We start from the raw sequence: 15,828 nt of genomic DNA on the forward strand, positions 1-15,828 counted from the left end.
CCCTTATCACCACCAAACATTGTATATACCTTTTTTCCTGATCTATTATTTTCTACTTCTACTGCTGTATCTCTAGCATTTAGAATCCAGTGGTTATTCAATACAAACTTCTGAATACATAAAATGGACACACGGAATTCTTGCAGGGTAGATTTCTTTAGAGGCATTCGGTAAAATATTACAAAATAATTTGGTTTTCTTAACGGAAAAATGGAATCCAGAGAAAGACTGGCTAACAGAAAGTTTCATAAACATCATTGAATCATTCAAGAAACTGACACTGAACATTATGAGTGTAGGAGAAAGGTAAATATGTATATTATGAGTAATATAATTAAATAAGTCTAAACTTTTAAATTATTATTTAATGGTCCTCATCATTTCTGATGTGAGTAGAGATATCAGGCTCCCTGTGTTTTATGCAGATAGAATAGAATTTGGATTTTACCTGCTAAGGAATTAACTCAAGGGATAAAATTCTTCTCCACCTTCAGAGAGACACTAGAAGTTTTTGATTCAATAAAAACATCAAAACAAACAACAATAAAAAGTCTCAATGAGATTGTGCAATTAATTAACCCAACAAAAAAAGAAGTCTCTAAAATGCTGAGATCATTTCTACAAGAAAGATTTCTCTCAGAAGAATTAATAAAATTGTGGGTTATATCTGCTTGATGTAACCTTGTCAAAGGACCACATCTAAGCTTGGTTAGTTAGTTGGCTTTTCTCTCAACCTCTTAAATCCATCTTGAACCATGCAATGCTTGCCCTTGCCATTCCCTAATTTAGAAGTCAAGACTTTGTCCCTTTTCAACACTCCTCCCTCTGTTGTTTTCCAGTTGACGTAAGCACTCCTAAAACCTATCGGATCATAGATTTCTCAGGTTATGAAGGGGTCTTAGGTGGCCGTGTTATGAGGTTTAACAAAGACATACTGCTAGCCTGTCAGTACTTACTGTTTTCATTTGACAACTGAAATGACCTTTCGTGAAATTGCCTCTCATTAAAAAGTGAACCATTACTGAAAGTTTCTTTGCTTCCAAGTCTTATGACAAGTCCAGATGTAGACAATAACTTCTTAACTGGCTACTAGTCAGTAAATTTACTTATGTAATAAACATTCTTTGGAGTGAGGCTAGAATATGAAGGAACACTGATTCCCCTTAGAAACTGAGATGAAAATGAATTAATGGTCAACACAGTCAATGCTTACTTGACAGAACTGATCAATCTATCTGATTTTTATAGTTGCTTTTTGAGTGAATTAGTTGATTGTTTTAATGTAAAATATAGCAACCACTGATTCTGTAACTTCTGATAAACAGAAAACCAATAAAGTCAGATGCTTCATAATTTGAGGTAGATTGATTTGATAATGGTGACTTTAAAAATTCAAATGACACACTGGAGGAAGGATGCTTGTTAGTTTTGATGTGCTTCATTGAATTAACATTCATGTGTCTCAGTTAATTATTAACCGTGGTTTCCCTCTTTACACAAGTAACATAACGCCTACTTATGGTGGTGAGAGGAAGCCAGTGAAACACAAGAACCCACAAAAATAATCAGAGGTTAAGGATATAAATCTTTTTTTCCCACTTCATGAAAGCCTGCATAGGTAATCTGCCTCAACCCACACTAAGTCTGATCTCCAGTGTTCATCATTACCTCAAATTTCCACGTACCAAGGTATGAACACCATTAGCTTGGGTAATAAGGATATAAGTCTCGTCAAAATAAATGTGATGTTCTTTAAAAACTCCCATCCTTAGAGTCAGTGGACAGTTTTTCCAAAGGAATATTTGGAAAACATGTTAGATGACTTTAGTCAAAGGAATACATACACCAACATTTAGTGAGAAGTAATAAATATTAACTTTCCATATAGAAGAGATTGAAACATAAGAAAGCACTCAATGAATATTCTAACTTAGAGAACGAAGACTTCACTTGAATAAACCTCTTCAACAGCTTGTCAAATGTGTCATGTTGGGGAAGGAAAATTGTCCTCATCTTCTTCAACATTCATCATATGTCAATGGCATAAAAAACAGGTATTTTCTCTCCCAAGCAGTTATAAGGATGTGTATTTATGCTCTGTATGATAAGCGTGTGGTTTTTTTTTCTATTACACATGTTACATTAATTAGATCTATAATTTTTAAAGACTGATTAGAAAACTGTAAATTGAAAAGAGAAACTTGGAAACATGGAGAAGCTATGAATCTGACTAGATTCATAAAAATCCCTATTTAAATTTCAAGCCACTATAACCACATCTTTGCAAACATATCCTTATCCTCTCATAGTCAAGAATATACTAAATGTATATGTATATACTTATAATAATATGATTTTGACAGATGGTTCACTCTAAATGAATGTTTTCAGAATGAATAAAACTCATTTTTTCAGGTTTATTTTAAACTTCTTATTCTTCCATTCATTTCTAAGAATAAAAGTTCAACTATTTTCCTTTTATATTATTAGAATTATGGATTCAGGTACTTACACATAAATGTAAACTTAATAAATATTTATGTTATAATAAATGTATGTACATGGATACAAACATATGTTTATTAACTATTTTTATTGTGTTCTAATTTATCTGCAATTGTGAGCAGTTTTTTTCCACTAAATGAAGTTCAGTAGCTGCACCTTAATACGTGTTGATTCAAAGATGAAAAAACAAAAGAACAAAAAGAATCTCAGATTCAACTGTTTAAAAGTTAAATAATGACTCACATGTAAAATATATCAAATGAAGAGTCACAGTAAGGCTGAATGTGTAAGAAAACAGAAAACTATCATCTATGCAGCCCAAGGAATCAGTTGTTAACAAATATAACTTGAAATAATAGAAAGAGGGACTTTCAAAGTTTTACTTTTATCATATACAAATTATATAAAGTCTTTAAAAATAATGAAAACGGGATGAAGTTAGAGAAATAAGAATGCTAACAATTTGTAATAAAAAATGATGCAACCTGCCATAGGAAGGTGAACTACAATAAGAAACAAAAAGTAGAACAATCTGTGTAAAGACACTATAAATTAAAAAAAAAAAATCTTCCAAATTTGTGCAAAAATCAGAAAAAGCTGAATATGAAGTATTAGGAAATTACGCAGTTTAAAAAATGAGGAAAAGCATTATTTAAAAATAAAGTAGAGAGCAAAGTCAGCCAAACTAAAAATGTGAATGAAATTAATATAAGTGGAAAAAAACAAAAAAAGATATGGGGTTTAAATTTTTTTTCTTTTCATGTTGGAAATTTAGATGGCCAAATTTGTTTCTCTATTTCCCTCAATTATTTTTTAATGGAAACATATATTTACTGAACTGAATAACATTAAGGAATATCATACCATATATCAGAGGAAACTATTATATCACATTTTATAGTACAGCAGGTCTGTGACCCAGAAGTCCGCACCAGACAAACCTGGCACCCTGCTTTCAGACTCCCAGATACTGGAACTCTGAGAAATAAATTTCTATTGTTCACAAGTCACCCAAATTGGGCAATTTTTTTTAAAGATTTTACCCATTTATTTGACAGACAGAGATCACAAGTAGGCAGAGAGGCAGGCAGAGAGAGAGGAGGAAGCAGGCTCCCTGCCAAGCAGAGAGCCTGATATGGGGCTTGATCCCAGGACCCTGGGATCATGACCTGAGCCGAAAGCAGAGGCTTTAACCCACTCAGCCACCCAGGCACCCCAAAATTGGGCTATTTTGTTACAGCAGCACAAACAGAGTAAGACCTACCTGTTAGTAGTGTTATAAGTTCCTTAATGGTGATGGCATTTGATCTCAGCTTTGCCTTAATAGAGGAACAGAAATGGAAATGTAGAGATGGAAATGCCAGTGGAACAAACAATTTTGTTGAAAGCAAAGATATAAGGACTAGAATATGTCAGGAAAATGGTGACCTCACTTTTCAGTTTTCTGGAGGGTAGAGCATGCATGAATGGTGAAAGTACTTCATAATGACGGTAACATGGTTAACCTCTTTTGAGTATATCTTAGGAGCCAGGCACTATAATACATGATTTACATTTATTAGTTTATTACAACATATCTATTAATCAGGTGCTACTATTACCTACATTTTATGGGTAAGAAAATGAAGTTATATAGAGTTTAAGTAACTTGCTTAAGATCACATAGCCACCAAGTGAAAAGAACTAGATTCAAACTCTGAGCTTGCAGTAGCTGAGAAATTATGTTTAGGAAAGTCTGCATACATAGGTAATTGAATGTCAAGATGATAAATTTATTTTTAATTTGGGGTGCAATGGGAAACTACGTTAATTTTAGAAAGAAAGTATATTGTGATCAAAACTGTGCTTTAAGATCAAGCTGGAAATGATACTTAGAATACTATATGGCTGGACACATTTCTCATTAAATTTTTAAATTGTTTTCACTTTTACTTTTTTTTTTTGGTCTTTTTATTTAAATTTTATTTTTTTCAGTGTTGCAAAATTCATTGTTTATGCACCATACCCAGTGCTCCATGCAATACGTGCCCTCCATAATACCTACCCCCCTCCCTCCAGTTTGTTTCTCAGAGTCCACAGTCTCTCATGGTTTCTCTCTCCCTCCAAATTCCCCCAACTCACTTTTACTTTTAAAGTAGTATGGTATAATTCTGGGGTGCCTGGGTGGCTCAGTGGCTTAAGAATCCACCTTTCACCAACTTGCATTCCCACCAACAGTATAAAAGGGTTCCCCTTTCTCCACATTCTTTCCAACACACATTTTTTCCTGTCTTGTTAATTTTTGCCATTCTAACTGGTGTAAGGTGGTATCTCATTGTAGTTTTGATTTTAATCTTTAATCTTTAATTTTAATGGTGTAAGGTGGTATCTCATTGTAGTTTTGATTTTAATTTGATGGCTAATGATGATGAACATTTTTTTCATGTGGATGAATGGATAAGGAAGATGTGGTCCATATACACTATGGAGTATTACGTCTCCATCGGGAAGGATGAATACCCAACTTTTGTATCAACATAGATGGGACTGGAAGAGATTATGCTGAGTGAAGTAAGTCAAGCAGAGGAGTCAATTATCATATGTTTTCACTTATTTGTGGAGCTTAAGAAATAACATGGAGGACATGGGGAGATGGAGAGGAGAAGGGAGTTGAGGGAAATTGGAAGGGGAGATGAACCATGAGAGACTACAGACTCTGAAAAACAATCTGAGGGTTTTGAAGGGGTGGGAGGTGGGAAGTTGGGTCAACCTGGTGTGGGTATTATGGAGGGCACATATCGCATGGAGCACTAGGTGTGGTGCATAAACAATGAATTCTGGTACACTGAAAAGAAATTTAAAAAATTAAAAAATTAAAAAAAAAATCCGCCTTTCAGCTCAGACCGTGATCCCAGGGTCCTAGGATTCAGTCCAGCATCAGGCTCCCTCCTTAGTGGGGAGCCTGTTTCTCCCTCTGCCCTTCTCCCTGCTAGTGCTTGTCCTCTCTCTGGCTTTCTCTCTCTCTCTCAAATAAATAAATAAATAAATAAAAATAAGTATTTTATAAAAAGTGTTATATAATATAATTCATATCAGACAAGAAGGTAATAAATATGTAATGCTACCACATTCTGGAGTGAGGTTGGAAAGGAGTTATGGGGAAGAAAAAGGTATCTTTGTTCCTGTTTAGACTGATGCAGTGCATAAAGAATGGCTATGTGTGCCAACAGTCCTACTGGAAGAAGATATTATGAGGAGAAATGTAAGCCCCAGAGAATTATCAGAACATACTACATCCTCTATTGTGTAAAGAGACCTTGTTATTAATCTTGTTTTTAATTATAAAGAAGGCAATCCAAACTTTATAAGAAAAACTTGTGGACAACTGAGATACCACCTTACACCAGTTTTACAATGGCAGAAATTTGCAAGGCAAGAAACAACAAATGTTGGGGAGGTTGTGGAGAAAGAGGAACCCTCTTACACTGTTAGTGGGAATGCAAGTTGGTGCAGCCACTTTGGAAAAGAGTGTGGAGGTTCCTTAAAAAATTAAAAATAGAGCTACCCTATGACCCAGCAATTGTACTGCTGGGTATTTACTCCAAAGATACAGATGTAGTGAAAAGAAGGGCCATCTGTACCCCAATGTTCACAGCAGCAATGTCCACAGTAGCTGAACTGTGGAAAGAGCCAAGATGCCCTTCAGCAGACAACTGGAAAGAAGATGTGGTCCATATACACAATGGAATATTACTCAGCCATCAGAAAGGATGAATACCCAACTTCTGCATCAATGTGGATGGGACTGGAGGAGATTAGGCTAAGTGAAATAAGTCAAGCAGAGAAAGTCAATTATCATATGGTTTCACTTATTTGTGGAACATAAGGAATCACATGGAAGACATTAGGAGAAGGAAGGGGAAAATGAAGGGGGATAAATAGAGTGGGAGACAAACCATGAGAGACTATGAACTCTGGGAAACAAAGGGTTTTAGAAAGGAGGGAATTGGGAGGATGGGTGAGCCTGGTGGTTGGTATCAGGGAGGGCATGGATTGCATGGAGCACTGGGTGTTGTACACATACAATGGATCATGGAATACTGCATCAAAAACTAATGATGTACTGTATGGTGACTAACATAACACAATAAAAGGAAAAAGTTGTGGACATAGGCTTTGGATATCAGCACTATTGATACAGAGATGTTATATTAATTTCTCAGAAAATAGGTAATAAGAATCTAAAATAGGTGGTATTGAGTTCTTAAGTAGAGATGGATTCATGTAACGAATTACATGTTCTAAATTATGTAGACAAGAAGGGACATGGAGTCCAGAATTATGCAGAAATTTTAGAGGGGCGTGATGGAGAGAATACTGGTATTATTAAAAGAAACAGGAAAGAAAGTAGAGTTGGCTTTAAGAGATGATGATGAATTTAGTGTTGGCATATTATTAGTATAGTGTTGTGTTTTGTAATCTTGTCTTTGGCATCATAAAAACTCTTCATAAAATCTTATCCACCTGCATTAACCACAGACTTCTTAACAGTTTGAACTTTTTTGTTATTTACACCTTATTAGTGAAAGCAAGTATCTTCTTTTAGAATATATTTCAATTTGAAATGTTATGATTGAAAAGTGGTGAGATATGCATTTCTGAGGAAAAAGGACCATTTTACAGAAACAATTTAAGTCAGTAATATCATGCCATGTACACACACAGAAAAGCTTTTCATTTTGCAAATGAACAGCTCTCATAGTTTCTTTGTTCTTAAAGAGCTGGTCTACCGAACAAGGACATAACTTCCCGTATTATCTGGAAAACCTTACCTGGCACATGTTCATCATTCAATAAATGAATGACACACGGAGGGATGCTTCTATATGGACTCTCCAGTGTTTCTAAAGGTATTTTACTGAATTTTCAAATTTAAGAATGATACTGTATTCGAATTTCAGTAAGTAAAATGAAATAAATAATGCGTTGTGATTTTTAATCAGTGAAATGAAAGAAATTTAACTGATAGCTAAAGGGTTATATTAGTAAATTTCAAACTCTCAGAGGATAATTCATTCAAATTTTAGGTTATTGGGGAATATTAGAAGTAGCAGATGGTCTAGGGATACCAATTAAGATTAGTTACTGAGAGGTGGCCCCTTTTAATCTCTTCATCATCTTCCTAATTATAGGACAATAACTATCTTAGGTATAGAAATACTTTTTTCCCCCCCAATCCGGATATGTCCATCGAAGTTAGAAATTGCTAATAATTGAGTTCAAAATGTAATAGATGTTGGATCATTTAAAAATTGCCTTTAAATAACTCCTATTCATAAATAGTTCCTTTTTGAAAGGATGGGTGTGTAAATTTTTTTTAAATTTTTCCCTGAGAAAGAAAGTATTGTCTTAGTATTTGTACATTTATTTATTCATTTAACAAATATATATATTTTTTAACATGGCTAGCTTCTGTCAGGCACTGCTCTAGATGCTAGCAATATAGCAGGTAACAAAGCTAGAAAATCCCTGTTTTCATAGAGCTTACATTTTCGTGAAGGAAGCAGAGAGTAAGCAAACAAATACTATTTAATATTGTTAGGCAGTGATAGATTCTATGAAGAAAGATAAAGCATGCAGATAAAGATGCAGGCTTGCTCCTTAAAGAGAGTAGTCCACTTTAGAATATACCTAAAAGTTTGAATCAAAGGATTTGAGAGAAAGAATGGAGTCAAGGATGACTCCAATGTTTTGGCTTGAACAACTGGGTGAATGGGTAGAGGGTGATGTACACCACTGTCAGGAGAGGGGATCAAAATTCTGGGACACAAAAAGTTTGATATTTCTATTAAATTTCTAAACAAGATATTGAATTAGACTTCAATATCCAAGTGAGTTTGATGTTCAACAGTGAAGTCAGGGCTGATGACTAAAACTCTCGAGTTTCAGTCTCTAGATATTTTATCAAATCATGGAAGAGAATGTGTTTTTAAAGTCACAATACAAGATGAGCGTACTTAAGAAATCAACAAAGGAAGAGATTTCCAAACAACTAAACACTGGATCATTCCAAAAATAATGAGGATAATGCAGCAAAATAAACTGTGAAAAAAAAATTCCCAGTAAGCTAAAAGGAAGACTCTAAAATGTACTACTTTATAAAGGGAAGTATTCAAAGAGGAGACAAGGATCAGTTGTGTGCTAAGGATTGATAACTGAATGCCTAGGCAGCTGGAGATCACTTGGAACCCTGACAGTCGAGGTATAAGTGAGTCAGAAGAACGTAAAACCGATTTAAGTGGGTTTAAGACAAAAGGGGAGGAAGTAGAGAAAGAATAAAATCCTTCCTGTGAGTTACTCTTTAAAGGGAAAAGAAAAATGGAGTAGCTGAAGAGGAATATAGGTTTAAAGAAAGTTGTTTTGTACCATCTTTACAACAAGCTTGAATACTCATGAGAATGATCCAGGAGAGTCACCATACTGATGATCTGAGGAACAGAGAAGACGACTGTATGAGTCTAATTCTTGAGTAGGCAAGAGTAGATGGGATTGATGCATAATTGCAGGGACCGGCCTTAGATAGGAGCACGGTGTATTCTTCCATTCAAAGAAGAAGAAGGCAGGGTGATTAGTTCTAGATACAGATTGGTAGATTTAATAAAGTTCAGGGAGAGAAAGTTCTCTTTTGATTACTTCTATTTTCTTGAGTAAATATGAAACAAAATCATCATGTTAGAATAAGGAGGAAGAGAGGTAGGTATGTGAAAATTCATTATCTAGAGGTGGGAAAGGAAACAGTCCTTTAATGTATTTCACCGTTTTCTGACAAGGCTGCCAAAGGATGTAAACATACAGCCTAAATTTAAGACTCCAATTTTCTACTTTGCTTTTAAAAAGACAGATTAGTTCTAAGTATTCAATAGCGATTATATACCAAACTTCTAGCTACTTTACTAGATATATTATTTGCAATTTGATGGTATGTTGTTCTAAACTTCTCAAGACTATTAAGATATAATTTATCTAATATTTTGGTGAGTTTTACCTGTCATAGAAAGCACAGATGGAGACTTTGTGAGTCCTCATGCTAAGAAGAAAGCCTCACATACATTTCAAAATACAATCAACACAATGGATTTTCTTTTCTCGGGACTAAAATGACTCTAAGCATCTTGAAACAGGAGAATACACAGAGTATCAGTAATCAAAGTCAAGGGAAGCATGGACTCTACTGGGAGGAGTGCCCGAGAGGTATTCTCTAACTGTGGATATTTCTCTGTTGGTTGCTATTGATATAGGGGATGCCTTGAAGGCACTCTGAAAAAAACAAAAACAGAAACAAAACAAACAAAACTTTTTGTCTTATTAGAAAGGGCAAAATATTCTCCTTTTTCCCTTTGTTTTTTCCCTGAATATTTTAATAGCTATATACTTCCCCTTTCCACCAAGTAATAGAGAAGTTTTATACATAGATAGATAGACATAGATATAGAGATATAAATAGATGTAGATTTATAGATATAGGTATATATAGATATATATCTACATCTAGACAGATAGATGTAAATATATATCTAAATCTAAATCTATAGATATCTATATATATGTATCCTGGTCTCATCTTAAAATTAAACAACTTCTAATTTCTATGAATTTAAATGTGCCTCGTTTGTTTTTAATTTTCATTATATGTCCAATTTTAAGACAAAAAAGGGAGTTAACTTGAGAGCATGTCTGATCTATCACATATTCTAAATTGAGAATTTACCTAATAGTTCTATAGCCTTTCCACAAAAAATTAAATAATATGATAGAAATTTACACCTATATGTTGTGCCATTTGTAAAAATAAAGTTTATCTATCAATTGTCAAATCTAGAGCCTATAAATGTGGCCATGAGATTCTTTATACCCATACAAAGAAGTCCTTAGCTAGATTGCGTTTATGATGTTAAGTAGTCAAGCAAATGGAAGAACATGCATTTTTTTTTCTGTGTCTGATATTTTCTTACACTCTCAATAAATCAAAGGCGCCATGACACATAAGACACCATAGTTACATTCTCTGTTTAAGATGTGAAGAAAGGTGCTAGACTGTGAAAGTAATGTCCTCTAGCAAAAAACTAAACTAAACTAAACAGAAAACAGAAAAACACACATAGAATATTCATGAGTACTTTCATACCTTAACATGGCATACTCATTAATTGTGTTTGGGTGGAAAAAAATAAAAGTGTAATATTTAATTTTGGTAATGGGAATTCTATCAGAAATCCTTGCCCTGTTCTGTCATGGAATGCGATTTCCATCTAAGTAAAGAGCCAGAAAAAGATGTAGGTTATGAATAGAACAGAAAATAGAGAAATAAGTTCAATGGCCAGGCTCGGTTTTCAAACGCAGCCTGGGAAGCTCTAATATTTCTCTAGGACAGAGATTTTAAGTAATACTGCCTGACTGCAGGAAAAGTAGCTTGTTCTGCAACTGTATTTCCATAGTAAGCACACTAGGATTATATGTTTACCTGAGGAGGGCCTTGGGGAAGAGGGTACAGTTGTGGAGATTATGCACATCTTCCCAAACCACTCCAATATCTATATTATGGCAAAGGTAGCATGAACCCTGAATAACAGGATAAAACTAGTAAAATACCTCAGTTTGTTTGTTGTTTATTTTTTAATCTGTTCCAACCTCCTGGCATTCCTTTCATTAATTCTCAAAATCCCAGTCCCCTATTCTGCTTCCTGAATGTTCATAAAATTCCTTAAAGCATCTAAAACAAAACAAAACAAAACAAAACAAACAAAAAATAAAACCACCACCAACAAAAAACCACTTACCAACCACATACTCTGTTCTAGGCACTGAGCTACTTCTCTGCCATCTACTGCTTACCACAGCGTCTGTCATTTCCTCAGTGCATACGTGAAGGCATAAAGAACAACAAATCTGGGTTACTATGGTTATAGTCCACTAGGCTCACTCCCATCTCACAGTCTCATATACCATCATGTCATCAAATACCATTCTCAGTTATGTCTCAATAAAATGACGAATTGTGCAGGAACTAGACCTTTGGACAACCTAAAAATAGTAAAAACTATGAATAGTGAGTCTTTGCATGTGAAGACGTAATCACCTATCATTCTGCTGGGAGCCATTCTTAGCCAGATGGTATACTGAAAGAGATTTGATCCACTAGTCTCATAAATTATCAAGGTTACTAAGATTTAATATGTCACCCTTCCTAAGAATACTCACATTTTAATATAGAATGCTTTCTTCTTTAAAAAAGTAAAAAAAAAAAAAAAATTAGTCAGGCAATTATATTGTAACTACTTAATTCCAAGCATTTCAAGTGGCTGCACAGACTATGATATACTCTAAACAAAGAACTCCTCCCTTTCTACACAGGCACCTGCCTATTCTCCCTATAAGCAGAACTCCCCTGGCAGAAAACCATAAATGATTCCTCTACCTTCTAAAAGGAAATTTTAAAATATACATTAGATAATAATAGAGTTGGAGGTTAGGTGTAGGAGCCATGGGACATTATATTTTGCTTTCTTTCTCTCTTTCTTTTTAAGAATACCAGCAAAGAAAGCAGTGAGTGGTATAAACACATTCCTCAGCATCATTTAGGATCATGTTTCCATGGATTATATAGGGATTATGATTTGCATTTCTTATTTGTATTTCTATTGCCTAAATGGTCTCTCCATCGTTCCAATCAGTGAATAGCACAGTATAAACTGTAATAAAATCCTGAAGTTATTTAATGGACTCTCTTCTCTCACTATTCTAGTTGCTACATGGCAAAGAGGTACACACTCTCTCTCTCATGGTGCCACTTACTGCAGTGCCTCTACACTGATGAGCATATAATTATTTAGTGTTCTTTGTTCCAGGACTGCTTTAGCGCAATCAGTAGAGTCCTATTGGTCCTGCAGAATTTTAAACTGGGTTAAATGCCTGCCTTTGGCGAGTGGTTAGGAGACTGGAAAGTACAGTCCAACGAGCCTGAATTGATCAGGAGTAAAACTGGCAACAATTCATAAGTTAGACACCCTTGGCTATTACCTTCATTTTTACAGGTTCTACAAGTGTCCACTTTTAGCCCTTGGTGCCTACATTTAATGCATATTTCTACATCAAAATTGAGCTAAATCAGCTAAAAGAAGCTAAATTAAATTTTTAAAAAATGAAAAAAAAAACTTTCCATTTTCAGATTTGACAACTTTCTAGAACTCTAATCTCAAAAAAAAAAAAAGCAAAAGTAAAAACATATAGGAAGTTTTACTGGATGCATATATATATTTTAATGATTATTTTTATTTATTTATTTTTAAGATTTTATTTATCTATTTGACATAGAGAGAGAGAACACAGGCAGGGAGAGTGGAAGAGAGAGAAGCTTAGCAGGGAGCCTGATGTGGGACTCAATACCAGGACCACAAGATCATGACCTGAGCATAAAGCAGTCACTTAACCAACTGAGTCACCCAGGAACCCCTTCATGATTATTTTTAAACATTCTTTTCAAATGAGAAATCCTAATGTTTAGTTCAAATATTACTAGCTTTGGGCACCTGGGTGGCTCAGTGGGTTAAGCCACTGCCTTTGGCTCAGGTCATGATCTCAGGGTCCTGGGATCGAGTCCCGCATCGGGCTCTCTGCTCAGCAGGGAGCCTGCTTCCCTCTCTCTCTCTCTGCCTGCCTCTCTGTCTACTGTGATCTCTCTCTGTCAAATAAATAAATAAAATCTTAAAAAAAAATTACTAGCTTTTAATGTGAGTCCCATTCCAGTTATGAACACTCCACCATGACATTCATATTCCAGTATGTCTCCGCTTACACAGAACTATCAAGTACTATTTAAAATTATCTTTAAATGTACATTTAAAATTTTCTTCCATTTGGAAATTATTTATTTTGATAGCAAGTGGATAGTTGGACTAAATTACCTTTGAGCTCCTCCCAGCCCTGAATGATTGATTCTACATTTCAGTAGTCAAGTCAATCTTACAGAGGATAGAAAAGAAAAGAATTTGTCTGCATTGCATGAATTAACAGCAATGAAAAGGCCTCCTGCCTAACATTAATTTCCTCCCCCATCTGCCACAGGGTCTAAAATCCCCTCCCCCTTACTAGAATTATTTCTTGAAGGTACTCTTAAGGCTTATGAATTTTACTTGGATTCAGATATTATGTTACAAAGGAGGGATAATAGATTAATTTAGATTAATTTACCTAATTACTATTAATTGTTACATTGAAAATAAGACCCCACAAGTAAGTTCTGGGGTGAACAGTTGGAGAGTGACCATGATATTATTCCATGCTGAAATTTATAAGCAGATTCCTAGACAATTGACTCTACCTCTCTCTGCCTTCACATAAAAGGCAAATCTCCTAAGACACTTTTTATTTTCCCATCTATCATCTAGTAAGGCCTTTACAGAATCATCCTATCGAGTCTAGTACTAGCTTCCCACTGTATCCTTTGGGCTTGATATTTCTTTCTTTCATTCTTTATTTTTTTTCTTTTTTTTCTAAAGCCTATAGATCTTTTACACACATCCAGGGTTCTGGGCCAGCCCATTCTAATATCCCATAGTTTCCCATGCTCCCAACTTCTGAGACACCTGGAACTCTGGCTTGACTGGGAGAAAAAGGTAGGTTCCAGAGCCCAGCAGGATAGGATTGTAGAGGAAGAAAAAAGTGGGGCCAATCTAAGCAGCCAGGTAAAGGAAAAGGGGAATGGCAAAGACCTAAGACAAATGGAGTTTAGTTTAAAACATTTTCCTAGCACCCATCAGTTAAGGCAGCACTATAATATGATAAAATCACCACAAAAATGTAAGGTTGATGCATTATATAAAATTGTATATACCTGAAGCCAAAATATCCTCTGGTTCATTTGTTATCAATTTGAGACAGCCAAAAGAAAACTGATAGTTTTCCTTGTGAATTTGTACGAATACATTGGTTCAAATATTCATGTGACCCTTAGAACTAGTCAGTATATGTTCTAGAATTGTGCTATTTACTGCATTACCAGCAACCCGTTTTTTCTAAAACTACAAACACAAGGAACATTCCCATAAAAACTGTATTTTTTAAACTCTGTAGACCGATACTGTCATCAAGCCAGACACCAAGACATGGAGGCTTTTATATGTCCTATTATCAATTCTGGAGTCATCAAATCTCCTTGAATCAGCATTGCATTAGCAGGTAGCATCCCTCCCTGGTTACATTCTGTTATTGGCAAATACCTTCTCCATGTAGAAAGAGAGGAAGTGCCTTTGTGTAGGGTTTATCACATTACACCCTCCCCGTATAGCCACAGTGATATTGTGTGGATCAATAGAAACAGCAAAGAACAAGCCTTCTACATCTTCAGACCATCAATACTTTAAATCAGAACTCTCAGTGGTAGACAAAAGGAACATATGATCTGACTTAATTTTTCTCTGGGATTGCCTCCGAAACATAAGTAGGGCTTCACAAACCAAGTCAGTAATTCAAAGAAATAAACTAAGAAGTAGAAGAGTTCTTTCGAATTTGGTATACAAATATGTTTAGTTAATAACCGAACACACTCAGGAAAATTGTTGAAAGTACAGCATGAGGTTATGTTGTAAAGAACTAGCTGTAGCAGCTTGCTGAGCAAATCCAATGCTTTGTTCAATCTGGCTTCAAAAAAGAGAATCCCGTCGCATGCCTACTTTTCTAATCACTAATAAAAGGGGGTGGGGGTCATTCAATTAATTTATCAAAATAGCATAATTTGAAAATCCATAAAATGAAACCAGATTTCAGAAAAGTCGAAAGAAGCTAGATGGAACAGCACGTACACATCTCCTTGTATTATTCTTAATTCAGCCCACAAAAAAATTAGATTTATCCCATTGTTACTAGCACATCTGAAGGCTATTTCATTAGCAAATCATCAATATTCATTGAGTGTTTACTGTAGGCTGAATGCTGTGTAGAAACTATAGGCTTTATTTGCAGGGACAAAGTAAAAGGAAGACAGTGTTAAAACGTGAAATTCAAACACATAAAAGAGGAACGTTCATTTTAATAATTTTAACCGGAAGGAGAAGTTCATTCTTTCTTTTTCTTTTCTTTCCTTGTTCCCTTCTTTCCCTTCTCCCTTCCTTGCTTCCACAAATATTCATCAAGTTCCTATGTGTTCCAGGCTATGATCAGATATTAGTAAATAACAATAAACAAAACTGACAAGTTCCATACTCTCATAACACTCCCATTATTCTGGAGAAATCAGATGATAAACAAATACATAATGAGTTCATTTCAAAAGGTAGGGATATAAAGAAA

At 34.9% G+C, this 15,828-nt stretch overlaps 1 protein-coding gene across 1 annotated transcript in view; it reads right to left on the reverse strand.

The window, feature by feature from the left end:
* LRP1B (LDL receptor related protein 1B) overlaps positions 1–15,828 on the reverse strand; it is a gene marked incomplete at both ends in the record, with an annotated part of 1,929,835 nt that overhangs the window by 1,022,936 nt on the left and 891,071 nt on the right. The gene's annotated exons all lie outside the window — the stretch shown is intronic.

The sequence above is a fragment of the Martes martes genome (assembly GCF_963455335.1).
Source record: "Martes martes genome assembly, chromosome: 3".
Classification (NCBI taxonomy): Eukaryota; Metazoa; Chordata; class Mammalia; order Carnivora; family Mustelidae; genus Martes; species Martes martes.